Below are 18,819 nucleotides of genomic sequence, written 5' to 3' on the forward strand. Positions count from 1 at the left end.
CACTTTGGTTTTCATGTAAATCCTCAAGATGGATTTTTTTTGTGTGTGGATATTGCCTTAATTCAGAATTGTATTGACTGGTCTCCCCTTGCTCAGAGCTGTTACTAGGCAACACAATTCTTTTTCCTGTCATTTTATGTTGGGAAAGACAGCAAAGTGAGGCAGGTGTGAATGGTGAGGGTGCTCTAGAAGACTTCTGTGCCCATTTATCTGTGGCTACCCCTGGCATTACTCGGTGCAGCCCAGACCCCAAGCCTCACTCTTGGCAGTAATTTTAACAGAACTCTGGACTTTAGGTAATACAGAAAGGAAATCCATCTTTGGTTTCTTTAGCCACCTTACAAACCTGTTAGTTGATGGTGAATGCATGTAAAAGCAACGTGTTCTCTAAGGGTTTGGAAGTGCAGCCATTTTCCAGTGGTTAAGCTGGAGAAGTTCACACACATGGCTGTGACTACTTTGCTCAGTGTTCTACGGAAGTCTGGGAGCATCCCATAATTCCCATCAGGGCATCTAAGAAGGCTCCGAGAGGCAGCACGCAGCGTGCCCACGGTGGTGTGCTGGGGCCTGCCAGGACCAACTCTCCAGAGCCATTGACTGTGTGCCTCTCTTCCTGCTGGTAGCTTGAAATGGTCTTGGAGGGAGTATTTGGAACTTGACTTGGCTAATGTTACAAATTAGGGCTTCCCTCAGCCCCCCAGAGAGCCAGCTGTTAAACATTTGCTAGTATACCATGGAATTAAATGTGAATATAATTAACGCCTGGAGACCTGATCAGTTGACTTACACCATGACTGAAGAAGGACTTTAGGGAAGCAGCATTGAAATGGGAGCCCTAAGACTCCAAAACTGGCTGTGCTCTTACCAGTACCTAGCCAGGAAGAGAAGGACTAGCCTTTCAAGACACATACCCCCATCCTGGTGTCAAGGGTATCCTGTGTGTCAATCAGCTTCAGGCTTCCTTGGGGACCTTCTGAATATGATTTGGATTCATGGATTTTGAATTTATGATGTTTTCCAGTTCTATTTCTCATTATAAATTAATAGAGCGTCATTCCAGGCTTACAAATGTACATTGGGAGCATCAGTGTGCCCCAGTGTTGCAGCTACGTGCCCAAGGTTGGAAGGAGTCGGACATCCTGGCTTTGCACCCCAGCTCTGCCACTTTCTGGCTGTGTTGGAGCATGTGGTTTAATGTCTCTGTGTTGTCACCTTCATTCTTTCTGCTGATTCAGGCCCAGCTTAGCTTTCTCCATCTCTCACGAAGCTGTTGCCTATTCTAGCACACACTCATCGTGCACTTCTCTAAACCACTTACCCATCATGCCCTTCTCTACACCACTTACCCATCATGCCCTTCTCTAAACCACTTACCCATCATGCCCTTCTCTAAACCACTTACCCATCATGCCCTTCTCTACACCACTTACCCATCATGCCCTTCTCTAAACCACTTACCCATCATGCCCTTCTCTACACCACTTACCCATCATGCCCTTCTCTACACCACTTACCCATCATGCCCTTCTCTAAACCACTTACCCATCATGCCCTTCTCTAAACCCCTTACCCATCATGCCCTTCTCTACACCACTTACCCATCATGCCCTTCTCTAAACCACTTACTGTTTTATTTCTAGTCTTGTCTCCACCAACTTGTCTCCATCATAAATTTTATGATGCTTAACAACTAGAATGATGTTTTATATGACTCTTTTATTCTCAGAAAGACCTGTCCCTGTGCTAACCATGTGGTAGGTGCCTTACACAGGCTCATGAATAAGGTAATTAATTAATATAGATTCTTGAGGACGCTCCAGGTAGAGTACAAGGTATGTTTCACATTAACCCATTAAAATTGCCCAGCTGCCCCCATTGCAAATGCCTAGTGCACACCCTTCCCTTATTTCTCACCTTAGTGGATGTTCTGGGTCAAAAATGTGGCCCCAGATAGGGTGTTTCTGGCTACAAGGGACAGAGAGTTCCAACTCAAACTGACTTCAACAATGAGCAAGCAAAGATATTATGATTTGAAGGCAGGTAGAGATCAGTTGCCAGGCAGTGCTGTCCTTAGGGATCCGGGAACCATCCCTCTTGCCATTCAAGCATATTTGATGTTGGCTCTCCTAGGGATGATAGCAGGATGACACCTCAACACCAGGCACTCGGGGAGAAAAGGCACTCTCTCTCTGAATTCCTTCTTTGCAGAACGTAAACTTTCCCCAGACTGCCCCCAACCAACACATACACACACATAGTGCAGACTTTTCCACATCTCATTGGTCAGGAGTGGATAGCATGCCCTTCACTTAACTAATCCCTGTGAAGGAAAATAGGAATTACCATGACCTGCTTAGACTGACCACATGAGGTGGGATGAATATAAAGGGTGCATCTCAAGGGCCCCCACAGTCCCTGCTCAGTCTATTTGGCCCTTTACGAGCACAACCCCGTCCCTCTGGCTCCAGTCACCTGCTCCATCTACACTGCCTGAGAGACTATTGTTTATATGATGGATAATTAGCTTTCTGTTCCCTCTCAGGGCCCATAGTTGCCTCATATTCCATTTCCTTCTGAAGGAGCAGGCAGCGATTTGGGCAGAAATCCAGGCACTCCATAACCTGAGACTATGGTGTATGCAGACGGGAACTTCAGCCATGCGATGTCACCACTTCAGCATCCCTAGTGGAAATTTCCGTCTGAGATGCAATGCTGAACTCCTATGTTGACGCCCCCATCTTTCAGATAATAGTTAATGAGAATGTGCTATCAATGTCAGAGCTTGCTTACATATGCTCTGGGAGCACATAAGAAGGGAGAAGGAGATAAAAGAATTCATAGTTGTGTGATGCCGAATGACAGGGTTTTCCCACACAGCTGGTAAAAGATAACCACAGTCTCATCATCTCTTGTTTGTCAGTTGGGCTTCAAAACGTGGCATTCAGACCCAATTGCTGTCAAAAACATTTGCTATTTGGGAACTTCAGAAAGGGAACAAATACAAATCTCCTGCAGTCAACAGTGTGCAGGCGCCATTTTCCTCCTCTTCCCACCTCTTGAGAGCCGCCATCCCAAAGAGAAGATGGAGAAATACCTAACTTTTTCCTCCATCATATTTTTAATAGTACCTGCCATTTTCTTTCTTTTTCTTTTATTGTACTTTAGTTTCTGTGGTACATGTGTAGCTCATGCAGGATTGTTGCGTAGGTACATACATGGCAATGTGGTTTGCTGCCTCCATGCCCCCATCACCTACATCTGGCATTTCTCTTCACGTTATCCCTCCCTGACCTCCCCCTCACCCCGCTGTCCCTCCCTTCCCCCCCGACAGACCCACACAGTGTGTGATGCTCCCCTCCCTGTGTCCATGTGTTCTCATTGTTCATCACCTGCCTATGAGTGAGAACATGCAGTGTTTGATTTTCTGTTCTTGTGTCAGTTTGCTGAGAATTATGGTTTCCAGATTCATCCATGTCCCTACAAAGGACATGAACTCTCATTTTTTATGGCTGCATAGTATTCCATGGTGTATATGTGCCACATTTTCCCTGTCCAGTCTGTCATCGATGAGCATTTGGGTTGATTCCAGGTCTTTGCTATTGTAAACAGTGCTGCAATGAACATTCGTGTGCATGTGTCTTTATAATAGAACAATTTATAGCCCTTTGGATATATACCCAATAATGGGATTGCTAGGTCAAATGGAATTTCTATTTCTAGGTCCTTGAGGAATTGCCACACTGTCTTCCACAATGGTTGAATTAATTTGCACTCCCGCCAACAGTGTAAAAGTGTTCCTATTTCTCCACATCCTCTCCAGCATCTGTTGTCTCCAGATTTTTTACTGATCGTCATTCTAACTGGCGTGAGACGGTATCTCACTGTGGTTTTGATTTGTATTTCTAGTAGCCACCATTTTCTTAACACATACTGACTGTGTCCCTGGGCCCTTTACACATTTACCTCATTTAATTTCTATCACAACTTTGTGAAGTTGGAATTTAAAATAATTTAAAAACCATCCATTAAGTAAAGATGAGATGCCAAGCTGAGCTTGATCCAAGGTCGCTTCCCATGTTGTCTCAATTTATCCTCATAGTAAACCTAAGAGGTGGGTTATTATAGCTCCTCATTTTACAGACGAGGAAACTGAGACCCAGAGTAATTAAGCATCTTGATCCAGATCACCAGGCTGTAAATGGCAGAGCTGGAACCTGAATGCAAGGCGATATGGCTCAGAAATCTACCTTTTCCCTCTACCAGTGTCACCCAAATATTTGATCTTTATTTATCCAAAGTCTCCTCTTGACTCTCTGAACCCTGTAAAATCCCCAAAGTAACAGGCTGTGGACTGGTCCTGTAGGCTGGCACTTTTTGGAGCAGCAAATGAGCAGAAGCTTAGCAAATTGGGCTTCAAGCCTTCTCTGGAGCCAGTTAAGTGTCCACATGTACTTGAAGTTCTGTCTCCCTGCTTGCTAGCCCTTCCCATTACTGGATGAGTCATGCGTCCCACTGGAGTGAGGAGGAGGTGTGCCTCTCCTAAGTTGTCAAGAATGGGTTGGAGATCTGCCCTTAACCCTGGATCCCAAGTCAGAGAGAAGCTTTAGAACAAGGGTCTGCAAATACAGCCCGTGGGCCAGATTCAGCCTAGAGCCTGTTTTAGTGTGGCTCACAAGATAAAAATAGGTTTTACATTTTTTCATGAATGCACAAAATCAGAAAAAGCATTTTTTGTAACACATGAAAATTATATAAAATTCTGGTTTCAGCATCCAAAAAAAAAGCTGTGGTGGAACACAGCCACACACATTCTTCACATATTGTCTGTGACCATTTCTTGCTATATAACAGGGAAGCTGAGGAGTTACAACAGAGACACTAGTACCCATGAAGCCTATAACACTTAGCAGCAAACAGTTAGACAACTCCTGCCCTAAAAAGGCTCTGAGCACCACTGATCCTCCCAGCAGAACCCCCCACAACAGGACACACATGGTATTTCCAGCCTTACTGGGAGCCCCAGAAAGGTCACAGGGCTTCACAATCGAGCTGAGTCCACTGCTGTGCCTGCCGTTTTTACCTTGCTTGCTCTAGCCTTATTCAAGGATATTTTTTGCTGAAGTCTCTAAGGGCTATAAAGAAGCACCTCACTACTGCTTTCAGGGTGCACTGCAGCCACAGACCCCCACTCCCATGGCCAGGGGCACAGCTGGCATCATCACCACAGTACCCTGGAATGACTCCCTCCTCCAGATATTTTGCCCTTTTTCCCCAGAACCTGCCCCCTCACTAGGCCCAAATGATCCCACTACGAAGCATATTGTCCCACCAGGCTCCACTGGCTCTCGTGGGCACAACCCTCAAAATGGGAAGACTAGCATTCTTTTCCTTTCTCTGATAAGAAATACAAAATTCCCTTTGCATTTTAGTGAAAAGAACTGTAGTAGATGCTCTCAGTGCCCTACTAGTATTGCTTAAGTGTTACTCTTATAGGATGTAACAATCAGCTTCAAACTCCAGTGTCTATATCTCTGTTCCTGGGGCCTTTGCCCCCAGGAAGCAGGCCCAAGTGCCAGGGCATTGTCATTGCAGCCCCCAGCAGCCCTCAAGCCATGAGTTTCAGGAGAGGGTGTATAAATACCTCAGCTCCCTCACATGGCACCTCAGGAAGAGCACTCTGAGGAGTGTTCTGTGCTGTTTCCCATCGTTTCCCCAAAGGGTTACATTCCAGTCACCCCCTGGCTCTGCTCCACTTCCAACTACACTTCTCATGTCCTGGAACCCTCATCTCAGGGTCTGCTTCTGGGAAGAATACTAATGAAGACTTCAAGTTAAATCTAAAACCCTGTCCTCCTATTCTGGATCAGGCCTGTGTCATCTATGAGGAGACTGGAAAAATCTGGAGGGCAAACACTGAGTGTGTTCCAGGCATTCCCACTGCCTTCTCCGCGTGGTAGAGCCAGGTGTACCTTGGCCGCCTATGCCCTTTGGTGCCCTTTCTTCTTGTCCTCAGAACCACACTCCCAGCAGAGGTGTGACTAAAGGCAGAACAAGATGACCTTCCATTTGCAGTTCAGGCGGCAGACTTCCCTTTCATTAGCTAAGGATCCTCCTTGTCACGTGAATGACAGAAGCTGCTCTTTTATGGCCAAAAACACAAGAGGTGGGGGAAGTTCAGGGATAGGGCAAAGGGAAGAGGGGAAAGAAGAAAAGGGAAAAACAAAGGCCCAGAAATATTATTGAGAAATTGCTCCAGTCTCTCCGAAGGGGTTTCTGCTATCTACGGGAGATGCTGAATTAGTGGGTATGGATTGCAGGAAGCAAATTTTTTTTTTTTTTTAATGAAAGGGATGTCAGTGCGACTCTCCTGAAGTCCTGACTCTGTAATTATACTAAAGGATCCAGCGATAGCCTTTGCTCTGGCTGCTGCTGCCCCTGGCTCCCTGCATCCTCAAGCTTTAGACAGTAATGGCCACTCATGTTCACTTCTCCCAGGCCCTAACCCTCCCAGGGATAATTCTAATACAGGCCTCTCTATTCCTTGTCCAAAATCTTGTGGCCAGGGATGTTTCAGAATTCAGAATGTATTTTAGAAAGGCAGTTTAGTGCACACACTGCCTCGTACATAAACATCGCAGTGGCATCTGGAAAGCCTCGTCATCAATGACATTAATACTCCAGCAGCATGTATGCATATTCACACCAAATGCGATCAATAAAGGTCATCGATAGCCTCGCCTTAGTGCGATCAGATACTTCTGGAAAATGAAATTAACCCGGTTAGATTTTGCCACCAAGCAGATCACAACCAACTTTCGGCTTTCAGAGCCTTTAGGCATTGAGATTACAGACACAGGACTATGGACTGATAAAGGTGTATTTTCACAGCAATACATTAATGTTTGAAAGGAAAGTGAATTCTGGGTTTCACCTGGGTGAGATCTCACCAGTTCCCATTTGTGAGAGCCAAGAAAGGGCCAGGGCAGGTCCCACTCCCTCGGTGCCTGGGCTGGGCAAAAGGCCTGTGACCAGTTATGTGATCACAGAACCAGGAGGAAGGGGTTGCCTTGTGAAGCCGTGCACTGCTGGAACCCAGGGAGTCCATGGAGCAGCAGCAAGGAGCTGGCCAAGGCAGGCCTCAAGCAGCCGTGTCCAGCGTTGCACCTCGGGGCCGGGTGTGAGGCCAGAACATTCCCTCGTTCTGGGAACGAGGCAGGGGTGAGAGGACTTGGGACTGGCCTGTGCCCTGGGAGCAGGTCAGTCCATCCGGCTTGGATGGATAAGCACTGACTAGGCTGGACTTGCCTCCAGAAGCCTCTGGTGGAAAGGTGCATTCACTACCTGGCTGCAGATGCTCTGCCCTCCCCCATGTGAAAGGGTTCGGTGGGCAGATTAGCTGAGGGCAGGCCTGGCCTCAGGGGATCGGAGAGAGCAGTTTCTTCTGCCTGAACCCTTCTGAGTGGCAGATCCGGAAAGCGTGTTTTTGCACATGCTACAATCTTTTATCCATCAATTATTAAAAGGCAAGTGGCTTTGCTCTGTAGCCGTTTTCTTTTCCCAGCAGGGCATAGTTCAGAAGATAGACAATTTGAGTTAGACTCTTTCACATGCAGGATTCAAACCCTAGTTCTCCAATCCTCGTTCGGAATTCTGGGAAGCCGAACGTGGCAGGGCAGGCCCCCGAAACGGATCCGAGGTGAAGCGGGGATCCTGGTAAGGCTGGCAGTCAGTGGGGCCATGCCCTCTGGCCGGCCCCAAACCCGGGGGCTGAGAATCTCCTGGCAAAAGAACTTGGGCAGTATCGAGAATCAGAGCTTCGACACACAAATAAGGCGTCTTTTGTGACCTGAAGCTATATCTCATGAGTTACCGAGAGAGCCTGGAGAAGCACCAGGCGTGTGCAATAGTAACACAGTTAATAGCAGTGAACACACATACAGCCTTGCTGGGGGCAGGTGTTGTTCTAGGTGTTTTAATTAACTGGGTTAACGGCAACTACTTCATGAGGAAGCGTAGCGTATGTTCGCAATGCTGTAGCATGGCCCCTCGTCCCGCTCTTGACTTCAGTCCAGCTGCAAGGAGGAGCTTCTTTCTTGGAAAGTGTCACTCAGGCATGTGCCCATGACTTGCTCCTGTCTGCCTTAAAGACATGCTGAAGCTGCAGAAATCAGCTCAGCCCTCTAAAGGTCGGGGCAGGTGACCACCAACTTCCCATTCCCTTCCCTGGGCACCTCTCCACTGGGGAGGCAAGGAGCTGAGGATAAGCTGCCTCGCTTCCCTCAGGAGGACAATGCGGGGAGACTCACATGTGCTTCTCAGATGTGCCAGTGCAGTCGGGCTCCCACTGCCACACAGTAACCAACAGCACACCCTCAGGTCCCCGCTAGCCTCGCTGCTCATTCTTCCTGTGCTCACTCCTGCTTCCTGGCATCACCTCCCAAACGAGAAGCCTGCAACCCAGCCTTGTCTCAAGTCTGCTCGCAGGAAGACCCAAGCCGAGACAATGAAATATCAATATTCCTATCCCGGTTTTATAGGTAATTGGTACATAATGAATATTTGATGTTGACCAAATAAATTAACGGATGTGAGATTGGAGTGGGAGGAGAATGATATCAGCCAATTATGAAAAAGGAAGGCAGGGTCCTTAAAGGGAGGAGAGGAGGAAAGAGGTCACAATCAGCAGTTTTCTGCCCTGGGCCTGAAGGGTGCTGCTGATCTCCGTGGGTCTGGGGGCAAAAAAGGGTTTAGCTAGTGGCAAAACCAAATTTGATGTCCCATTGAAATCCGTATTGGGGAGCTGAAGGAAGCGGATCCTCCTATCCCTGGCACGGCTCAGCAAGGCTCCTCGAGGGCCAAGAGCATTTGTGGCTGGGCAGCAGAGATCAGCTCCTGGAGGCCTCTCCTGGGCTGGGCCAGTGACCCTGGAGGAGCTCAGGCTTGGCTGACAGTTGTGTCAAACGGCGTAAAGTGTAGCAGAGGGGACGCAGTCTGGGAGGGGGCCAGGGGAGAGCTCCACCGTGGCCAATGGCAGCTACGGGAGAGTGCCCGCCCACCCGTGTTCACACTGGCGTTTCTCAGCCTGGACAGCAGTCCCCACAGTGGGCCTGGGCTTAGCAGAGGAAGGTGCAGCACAGTGGCCTCCAACCACCTGGTCTGACACATAACACACAAGCCATCCTGGGGACTCCTAGAAATACCTTGAGATGGGATTTTAAAAAGACTGAAGTTCGTGTGGCATAATTGGAATGGTAAGCCCTAGGGACAGCTGATTACAGTGCTTTAACCTCAAGAAGTCTACCTCAAGTTCCTCACCGGCCCTCAATCATGAAATGTGACCACGGTCTGAGAAGACAGACGGCCTACGCCAGAACCTCAGCTCAGCTGCCTGCTAGGTATGCGCCAGAGTCCTGTCCAGTCCAGCTGTCTCCTTTGGAAAATGGGTATAATATTAGTAATTTCCTGAGAGGCTTGCGAGGAGGACTAAATGAGATACTGCATTTAGAGTAGTTAGCACAGAGAGTAATCACTCAGTACCTGTTAGAGACATAGCATCAGTTCCCTGACACTGCCCCCAGCTTCTCAATCTCAACTAAGGCAACAATAGTGAATATTTATGGTTCTATTGGGCCACCCAGTATTTGAACTCCTTTTTCATTTGAGAAGCTCCCACTTCATGAGTCTTCATTGTCTTCAGTGGCTGCTTCCCACCATAGGTATCAAAAATGCAGAAACTGGTGTCCCAGCAGCCTCTGTGGCCAGGCGCAGGCTGTACACGGGACCTGTCCACCACATGCCATCCTGGGCTAGACGCAGGGAGGGTGGAGTTCTCTCTCGCTACTGCAGCTTCAAGTCTGTGCACAGGAGTGACAGTGATGCCAGTGGTAGTGCCCAACATTCAATGGCTGGCGCAGTAGTTTCTCCCGACCCCTTCCACCGTGGCATTCTCGGTGCTGCTCCAGGCTGCTCATTCTCCAACCCCTCTGTCGGCATTCCTGCTGATTCCCCAGCCACGCAGTGCTCTTTCCATCAAAGTCTCTTCTGCTTCAGTCAGCCAGGGCTGGCTGCTGCCTGCAACTAAAAATCGTGACTGGTACAGTCCTATGGCAACGTAACTGAGCCACAGCCTGCAGCTTGCAATGCTCTACCTATGAGGATCTCTCTTCGGTGTGAGAGAATGGTGCCAAACTCTGCCAGAATACCCACGAGCGGCAAGTGTCTGACACCTAGAAGGAGGCAGGTGCACGTGGCCCAGTGAGAACCCAGAGCTCTGGGACCTCTTCCTGACTTAGTGAGAACCAGGCTGCCGAGCTCTTCTTTTGCGGTCTCCTGAACATGTCCGGGCTCTCTCCAGGGACAAATCCAGCTCTGCCATCTTCAAGAAAATCAGGTTAAACTAGAAAAGAAAGCACCGACAGACTCCACACAGCAGCCTGCAAAGATGTGTGTCGATGAGGCAGATATAGACGTGGAGACTCACTTATGTTCAGGCTCATGGCTTTTGTGGTAAAGCAGCTTTGGAGAAAACTGCCTGCTCCTCTGTTCAGCCCTCCTTCCTGCCCACTGCATACTGAGTCGTCTGCAGTACAGCCTGGTGGGCTCCCCGTGCACACGTCCAGTGCTCCAATTTATTCCCAACCCAGGGTCAGTTATACTTCCTGTCCCCCTCTGAGCTCTTCTGGAGGCAATGAAGTGAGAGTGTGTAAAAGTATAGCATTAGGCTGGCTTGGGTCCCTCACATAGCAAGTTATCCATCAGCCTCAACTTACTCATCTATAAAATGGGACCAGTGGTACCTATTTTGCAAGTTGGTAATGAAATGACCATGCTAGTACTTCAAGAGACATGCCATAAACATTGATCCTTTACCCTTCTTGACACCGATCCCGGTAGCCCAGCAGCCCGAGGCTCACAGCATCCAGGTTACGTTTGGCAGCAGCCCAGGAAGGGTCAGCATTTGTAGGTAAGAGAGGAGGAAGGGAGGAGCCAGTGGACCAGTGAGGATGCCAGGATGAGAAATGATTAAGCTGTTTAACAGCTGAGGATGATTTTCCCAGGCTTGGCGGAGAGGTCCCTGGGCCACATCTGTCATAAAGCATCAGGAAACCACATCCAAGTGGTCAATTCCTTATTCTCTGAGTGTTTAAATCATAAACACGATCAATACTGAACTCTGCATGTTCCACCTTCATCCAGAGGCTCCTGGGGGAACACAAACAAAACGGGTTACGAGCCAACCCCCCTGCTGGCCCACTCCTAAAAGAGTCCAGGGGCATTCTGGATGTGGCGCCAAAATTATGCACCCATTAGTGACATCTCCATTTCCATGGTGATTTTGCACAAAAAAATCTGAACAGAGCCCAGCCAGAGCCCTATGACCCCAGGCAAAAGTGGAACTGGGTTTCCACATTTCTTAGGTCAGATTCCTTGGAGGCAGAGCCTGCCCATTAATACCCTCAATAAGCTTTTATATTTCTAAAGGGCATCATAGTTTGTGGAGGTTTGGGCGCACTATCTCATCTAAATCTTGCAAAATCATTCTGTGAGTTGGGTAGAGCAAGGGTGCTTTTCCTCGTTTGGAAAAGTGGAAAACGAGACCCAGGGAGAGTGAGTGGCACCCAGCTGGTACCGTCCGGGCTGGGCCTCCAGCCTCAGTCTCAGTCAGGACTCCAGGACCGGGTGTCTCCATTTATTTTGCAAATAGTCAATATTTAAAATTTCCGCTAAAGGAACGGTTAAGTACTCCCGTTTTTCTGACGCCGTGCACGTGGAATCATCAAAGCTTGCAGCGCATTTGCTTATCAGTCCCGCCACCTAGACTGACGTTTGATCTTGCTCGTCTTCACAGCTTCGGTGTGTGGTGTAACCCCACTTTCCCAGTGTGTTTCACCACCTGGAAACAATGGTGTATGCAGCTGGAGAACGAGAAAGACAGAGCCTGCACGGCCCTGAGCTCCAGGCAAAGGGAACAACAATCCTGTAGACTGGAGATGCGCTATGGTGGGCAGGGCTGTGGCATAATCCTGCTTGCATTACAGTATCTGCGTGGGTCTGTAGGGAAGACGGCAGAAGGGCAGTTCCTGCTACTGTGTCAAAATATCACATCTCGAACATGAGCGATTTTGCTGAGGAAATTATATTATTGCAGGAGAACTCTGAGGGGGGGAGGTTAGATCCAGAACTCCTTAACCTAGAATTCAAGACCATCCATAAATGGTCACCCCCCGCATCCCCTCCAGCTTTGCTTACTCTCCTCCTTGTTATGCATCCCAGTCATTCCAAGTTACAATTCCTGAAAAGGTAATCCGAATTCCAGGCTCCACACTGTTGCCAGTGCTAATTTCTCTGCCTGCAGTGCCTTCCGTTCTCATCTTCTTGGGAAACTCCTATTCAGTGTTAGTATCTGGGGTAAGTTCTAGGTCTCTTCCTAGCACTTCCTTCACTCCCTAAGGGGCTATGACGAGGTTGGGCCAGGTGTGAGGACACGGACTGGGACATGGGGTCTAGAGGTAAAGCTTTTGGTGGAATCAAGGAAGGTCAAAGCTCTAAGCCTTCTAGAAGCCCAGTGGCCAAAAGGGACCAGCAGAGGTTAAAGCAGAGATTGTTGAGCACAGAAAAAGAAATGAAACTGAGGCTTAAGCGAAGTATCTCTAGAAGTCAGACAGAAGACAAACATTCAGGTAATGCATGTCCCCTCAGTCCTTTTTCTCTCAGGTGGGAGCTGGATTTTTGCTGGGAGTTGGTGATACTTCTGTCACGGCCTCTCTGCTGTTCCTCCGTCAACCTCTTGGTCTGCTTCAACATGGAGCCCTTCAGGAACTATCTGGAGCATCTGAGTCAGGACAATAGTCACCATTGATACTAGGGGCCTCTCAAAATTTAAACAGAAAAGTCTGAGGATTGAAAAGAATGGATACAGCCTCTGCATCCTTCTGTTTATAAAAAGCTCATCTTTCCTTATCATCTAGAAACAACGGAGTGAACTATAGTGGGATCAAAGAGAGAATAAAATCTCAGAACTTGGGGCTTTTGCTCTCTCTGCTAATGCCTGGACTTTCATTAAATCCAGAATTAATGAAATAGCATTTAAATAGCATAAGGAGAGGGTAAATGCTGTCAGTGGACATGGCCTGTGAGAAATACCCCTCCTCATCTCCCAAGCTGTTTGGACAACCAACGACTCCGTTGAGTCCTCTTTTCTAGTTTCCACCCTCCGGCCACACTGACGGGCTTACCCACAGGTGGTCGTGTGGGGAATCCATTTGGCCTCGTCATAAACTCTATCTCCAGTAGTAATCGATTACCTCTGGCTTGCTGAGTCACTTTTCCCGATGCTACATAAATGGCTTTAGGTGTTGGTAATCTATCATGGAAAACCAAAAACATCACTGCACAGTTTCAGATAATCTAGATTGAAAAACAACCATCTGTTACGCATCTGTGCCCCAACCAGTTAGAAACTTCTCCACAAAACTTGGTAGAATGCAGGGAGGCAGATATGTACGAAGCACGTATTGCATGCCAGGCATCAGCTACTTTATTTTAGTTAGTCCTCCGGTAATGGGTGAGACAGATGTAATTATTTTCCCTTTGCTCACATGAGAAAACTGAAGTCAAGGAAAGCTAAATGGTTTGTGCAGATTCTTTGGTAAGAGATGGTCACATTTTAGGTGTTTTCTTTTTTTTTTTTTTTTTTTTTTTGAGATGGAGTTTTGTGCTTGTTACCCAGGCTGGAGTGCAATGGCGCGATCTCAGCTCACCGCAACCTCCGCCTCCTGGGTTCAGGCAGTTCTCCTGCCTCAGCCTCCCGAGTACCTGAGACTACAGGCACAGGCCACCACGCCTGGCTAATTTTTGTATTTTTAGGGATGTTGGCCAGACTGGTCTTGAACTCCTGACCTCTAGTGATCTGCCCACCCTGGCCTCCCAAAGTGCTGAGATTACAGGCATGAGCCACTGTGCCCAGCCAAGATTGTCACATTTTAAAGTCAGATTTGCCTGATTGTTTGATGAGCCATTGGATCTACTAAGCATCTCAGTGTTCCCACAATTCTCCAGGACATCCCTGGGACTGAAGGCATAGGCAGACAGGAAGGAAAAGTGGTAGAAGGAGGAAAGAGGCAAAGAAGAGGTAAGGGAAAAGAGGGGAGGAAACAGGACCTCATGCTATGGTGTCGAACCATGACCAAAATGATAATCACAGGCATTTCCTTTGCAGTTTCTGGAGTATCAGCTAGCTGCTAAGGAAGAATCAAACTCCTTTCCTGTGAAAGAGCGGAATGTTCATGGAAAGAAAAACGTCAAGGGTAAGCCCCCGCTGCATTCAGCTCTTCGTGCTGTAACGGGGATGGAATCGTATCTCAGACAGCAGTTCCCCAGCCGGTACCTTTCCCCCACAACACGCAGGATGGCCAGTGGGTGAGACAGCAGCCAGAGGGAAACATGCAGGGGTCCGGGACAGGCTAATAATTTGTCACACCTTCAAACGAATATTCTTTAAATATTAGTTCAATTTTTACCTAGAGGAGGTGAATACTAAGAGGAGGAAGAACGGAGCTTCCCTCTTTTCTTTTAACTTGTTGCTGAAATGTAACTTACACATGGAAAATTACACATATCATGAATACTCAGTGTGTTTCCACAGACTGAACACACCTTGTCACCAGCACTCAGATTTTTAAAAATAATGATAACATTACCAGCATTCCAGAATCCTCCCTCGTGTTCCCTCCCTGCCTCCTCCCAGGGATAACCACTATCTTGACATCAAATGGCGGAGATTAGCTTTGCCAGTTTGTGTTCTTTTTATGGATGAGATGATATAGGTTGTTCTCTTTTGTGTCTGACTTCTTTTGCTTGTCATCAAGTGAGATTCATGCACATTGTTCTGTGTCGCTCAAGAGTGTTCATCCTCTTTGCTGATTGTATTCCAGGGTGTAAATATCCCACAATCTATTCATCCTACTGGTGCTGGGCATTTGGAGAGTTTCCAGTTCCTGCTACTATGAATAGAGCCGCTGTGAGCAATCTAGAAATAGCTTTTGGTGAACATATGTAGACATTTCTATCAGAGAGATGGATATAGACTAGACATGGATGGAAATAGGGAGCGACAAATTGTTTGATCATAGGGAAGGCACATGTTTATCATTAGCAGATGCTGCCAGACAACTGCCCAGAGTGACTGCACTCAGTTACGCTCCAGCCGCACGTCGAAGAGCATGAGTTGCTCTCTGTCCTCACCAACGACTGCTGTCTTCTAGGTTTTTCATTTGTCTTTTAGCAGGGTCACCACTCCTCCCCCTCCATCCCTGAACCACTTACGTACGGTTTGCCTTCTCGGAATTCTGGGAACTGCTGTCTTCTTCACTTTGTTACGTTTCAGTGATGCTTCGGTACTTAGTGCCCTCTGCATGCTGGCATTCTGGGCCAGTGGTCCTCATGGGCCATCCTTGCCTTCCCCAGCTCTAGAAAACAGACTCAGATGGAGCCATATTATGTTCCTGGTGGGCTAGTTTCAGTTCCCTCCTTTCCTCTGCCTCTCAGAAAAGCACGTTAGTGTAAGTGAGTAGGAGTAGGGTTATCATGGGAATTACCATAAATCTGTCCTATTTTCTTTTTTAGTAAAGCATTTGCAAGCTTCAGCCCCTCAACAATTACTAGTCATAAACTTCTTGGTCATACCTCACTGACAGCACAGGTTCGCCAACAGCCAGCCATGTGATCCTCAATAATTTCATTCCCCCAGCATTACATGCAGATCTTGACAAGTAAGTGGGGTCCTTGCTCCAATCCCTGTGCCTTAGCACCACCCTGCCACCCCTCCACTCCCAGCCCCCCCAAGATGTTCCCACTCAGAGTGTGTTTTGGAATGCCTTCCTCAAGGCATTCCAAAAGCCCGGCCAGCATGACTATTTGAGTGGGATATCACATGGACCAGGACCATGTGAGCCCCAGTCCCCATTTCTCCTTTCTGGACTGCTCTCTCGCCCTCTATTCCGTGGACAGGTTGCCCTGCTGTGCTGAGGAGCTCCAGGACTTGTGTTTATGGAGTGGTCATAGGTCCACCTGATGCACACACTGTTCCACTGGCAGCTATGGTATTTCTGTCAAGAAATCTTGGCCAGGCGTGGTGGCTCCTGCCCATAATCCCAGAATTTTGGGAGCCCAAGATGGGAGGATTGCTTGAGGACAAGAGTTCAAGACCAGCCTGGGCAACATAGAGGGACACCATCTCTACAAAATAAATACAAAACTTAGCTGGCCGTGATGGTGTGCGCCTGCAGTTCCAGCTACTCGGGAAGCTGAGGTGGGAGGATCACTAGAACCCAGGATTTCAAGGTTTCATTGAGCTGTGATTTGTGCCACCAAACTCCGGCCAGACCTTGTCTCTAAAAAATTAAAATGATAAATAAAACAATAATTTTTTGGAAAATATTATCTCACAGCATTGGGCTGCCAGATGGTGCTGATGCTGCTGACCTGACATGATGCTCACTCACATCAGATGCAGGACAGTGTCGGTCCTCTGGGCTGCAGACAGTTCAGCAGCCCTCCTGACTTGGACCTGTGCGTGCCTCATCCTCACCCACGTGCCCATGCCCCTGGGTTGGTTCTTACCCAGTCGGGTTCTCACTATGTTGCTGCCCATCTGCAGCACCTGAAGGCAGCAGGAATATTTCACTCTGTGTACCCCCTAGTTTGGACACCGGAGCGTCCGCCATACCTCCCCTTCAGGCTCTGCTCCCTTTCAGGCAGTCCTCCAGAACTGGCTGCACCTGTCTTCTCCAAGGGCTTTCAAGACTCCTGTTCCACAAAGCCAAGGTCCTCCCTTCCCGTCAATTGATGTGCTGAAACCATGTTTTCTTAGGTCAGTCTTAAGCCACCATTCTTGGACCTTAGCCGGACTACCGGTGTGAAAGGAAAGGGTGTGGTTAACACTCAAAGCAGTCACAACGTTCAGGAATGCGGTGGCTACAGCCTAGGGAGTTCGGGGGAAGACGGGGTTGGAAGACATGTTGCATGCTGTGCTACAAAATTCTAAACGGTAAATTTGACATGACCAGAACATGCAGGCTCGTTCATGGTTTCCGGCGTACTCTGGATAAGACCTGCATTGGTAGTTGTGATGGTTAGTTTTACGTGCCGACTCAACTAGACTCTAGACCTGAGTTATTCAATCAAACACGAATCTAGGCATCGCAGAGGGACTTCGCATCTACAGGCAGTTGACTTTGTGTGAAGGAGTTTAGCCTTGATAGTCTGATGGGCCTCATCCAATCACTTAAAAGGCCGAAGAGCAGAGCTGAGGCTTTACTGAAGAAGAGGAAATTCTGTGTGTGGACAGCAGCCTTAGCTCGTGTCCGGAGGTTCCAGCCTGCCCTTCCTGGCAGCCTCCTCTGTGGATTTCACACTTGCCTAGCCATAGCCAGGCTCTATAATGATGTAAGCCAGTTCTTTGCAACAAATCTTGTAGTATGCATACATATCCTACTGGTTCCGTGTCTCTGGTTGGCCCTGACTGACTGAGCAGCCATCATCGGGGACACACGGTAGCAATCTTTGAGAGAGTCACTGGAAACCATTATTCGCAGGCGGCATGGTACATGATGCAGTGTCATGAGAAATGATAAAGCCAGCATTAAATACGTGGCATTAGGGAAGCACAGAGGCAAGAAAATCTATTTTGTTTCAGTACAAAGAGATTCTGAAGACCCACTGGTAATGAATTTGATTCTTCTTCAGAGTTCCTTCCACCTCTAACATTCCGCGTCTTTTCTTTATTTTTATTTTTATTTTTTTTGAGACAGAGTTTCGCTCTTGTCACCCAGGCTGGAGTGCAATGGTGCGATCTCGGCTCACCGCAACCTCTGCCTCCTGGGTTCAGGCAATTCTCCTGCCTCAGCCTCCTGAGTAGCTGGGATTACAGGCATGCGCCACCATGCCCAGCTAATTTTTTGTATTTTTAGTAGAGACGGGGCTTCACCATGTTGACCAGGATGGTCTCGATCTCTTGACGTTGTGATCCACCCGCCTCAGCCTCCCAAAGTGCTGGGGTTACAGGCGTGAGCCATCGCACCCGGCCCTTTAATTTGTTTTAAAGTAAATTCTCTCTTCACTCAATGGCTCGGAGCCTCTTGCTCCATTCAGAGAGGACGTCACTGCTCCATGCTCAGGCCAAGGGCATCCTTCTTGGGACATCTCCCACCTAGCCTCTCACGACAGGTATATAGCCCAGGTTGACTGTTGGTGGGGTTAGAATCCCGGGCTCACATCTTCATGTCTTCATACACACACTCAGCCAGGAGGTCTTGCAGGTAAATTCTGACAGGTCCTCTCCTGATGGCAGAACACTGTCACATTGCCTGAACCTGACCCTAAGGCAGTGTAATGGCTGCTACAAGTATTTCTATACGTAGTACTTAGACCCCTCTGTGGCCCACACACTTGTGCATGGATGGATATGCAGTGACAGGATTGCTGGCCTGGGGGTTGGGGCCTCCGAGACCAGCTCTGCTCCTGATTAGCTCTGTGAAACTAGGAAAGCTCCTGTTCTTTCCGGACTCAGTTTCTTCATCTGTAATGTGGGTGAGGTGGACTGAGACACTCAAGTTGCTTTCAGCCCTCGTCACGTGCTGCATTTTCTTTTAATACAGAAAAGTAATTTGAGAGGAAAGTAAGGAAAGTGCAAAGAATAATGTAGCACCGCTTACACCCCTGCTGTTCAGGATGAATGTATGTGTGTACATGTGTATTCTCAATGTAGCACCACTTACGCCCCTGCTGTTCAGGATGAATGTACGTGTGTGTACATGTGTA

The 18,819-nt window shown here is 48.1% G+C and overlaps 1 long non-coding RNA gene across 1 annotated transcript in view; it reads left to right on the forward strand.

The window, feature by feature from the left end:
* LOC118148882 (uncharacterized) overlaps positions 1 to 18,819 on the forward strand; it is a 109,684-nt gene that overhangs the window by 73,809 nt on the left and 17,056 nt on the right. Inside the window, exon 2 of the long non-coding RNA XR_004735929.3 lies at positions 14,219 to 14,306. This is a non-coding gene — a long non-coding RNA (uncharacterized LOC118148882). The remainder of the gene's footprint in view (positions 1 to 14,218; positions 14,307 to 18,819) is intronic.

This window comes from Callithrix jacchus, chromosome 17, assembly GCF_049354715.1.
Source record: "Callithrix jacchus isolate 240 chromosome 17, calJac240_pri, whole genome shotgun sequence".
Taxonomy (NCBI): domain Eukaryota; kingdom Metazoa; phylum Chordata; class Mammalia; order Primates; family Cebidae; genus Callithrix; species Callithrix jacchus.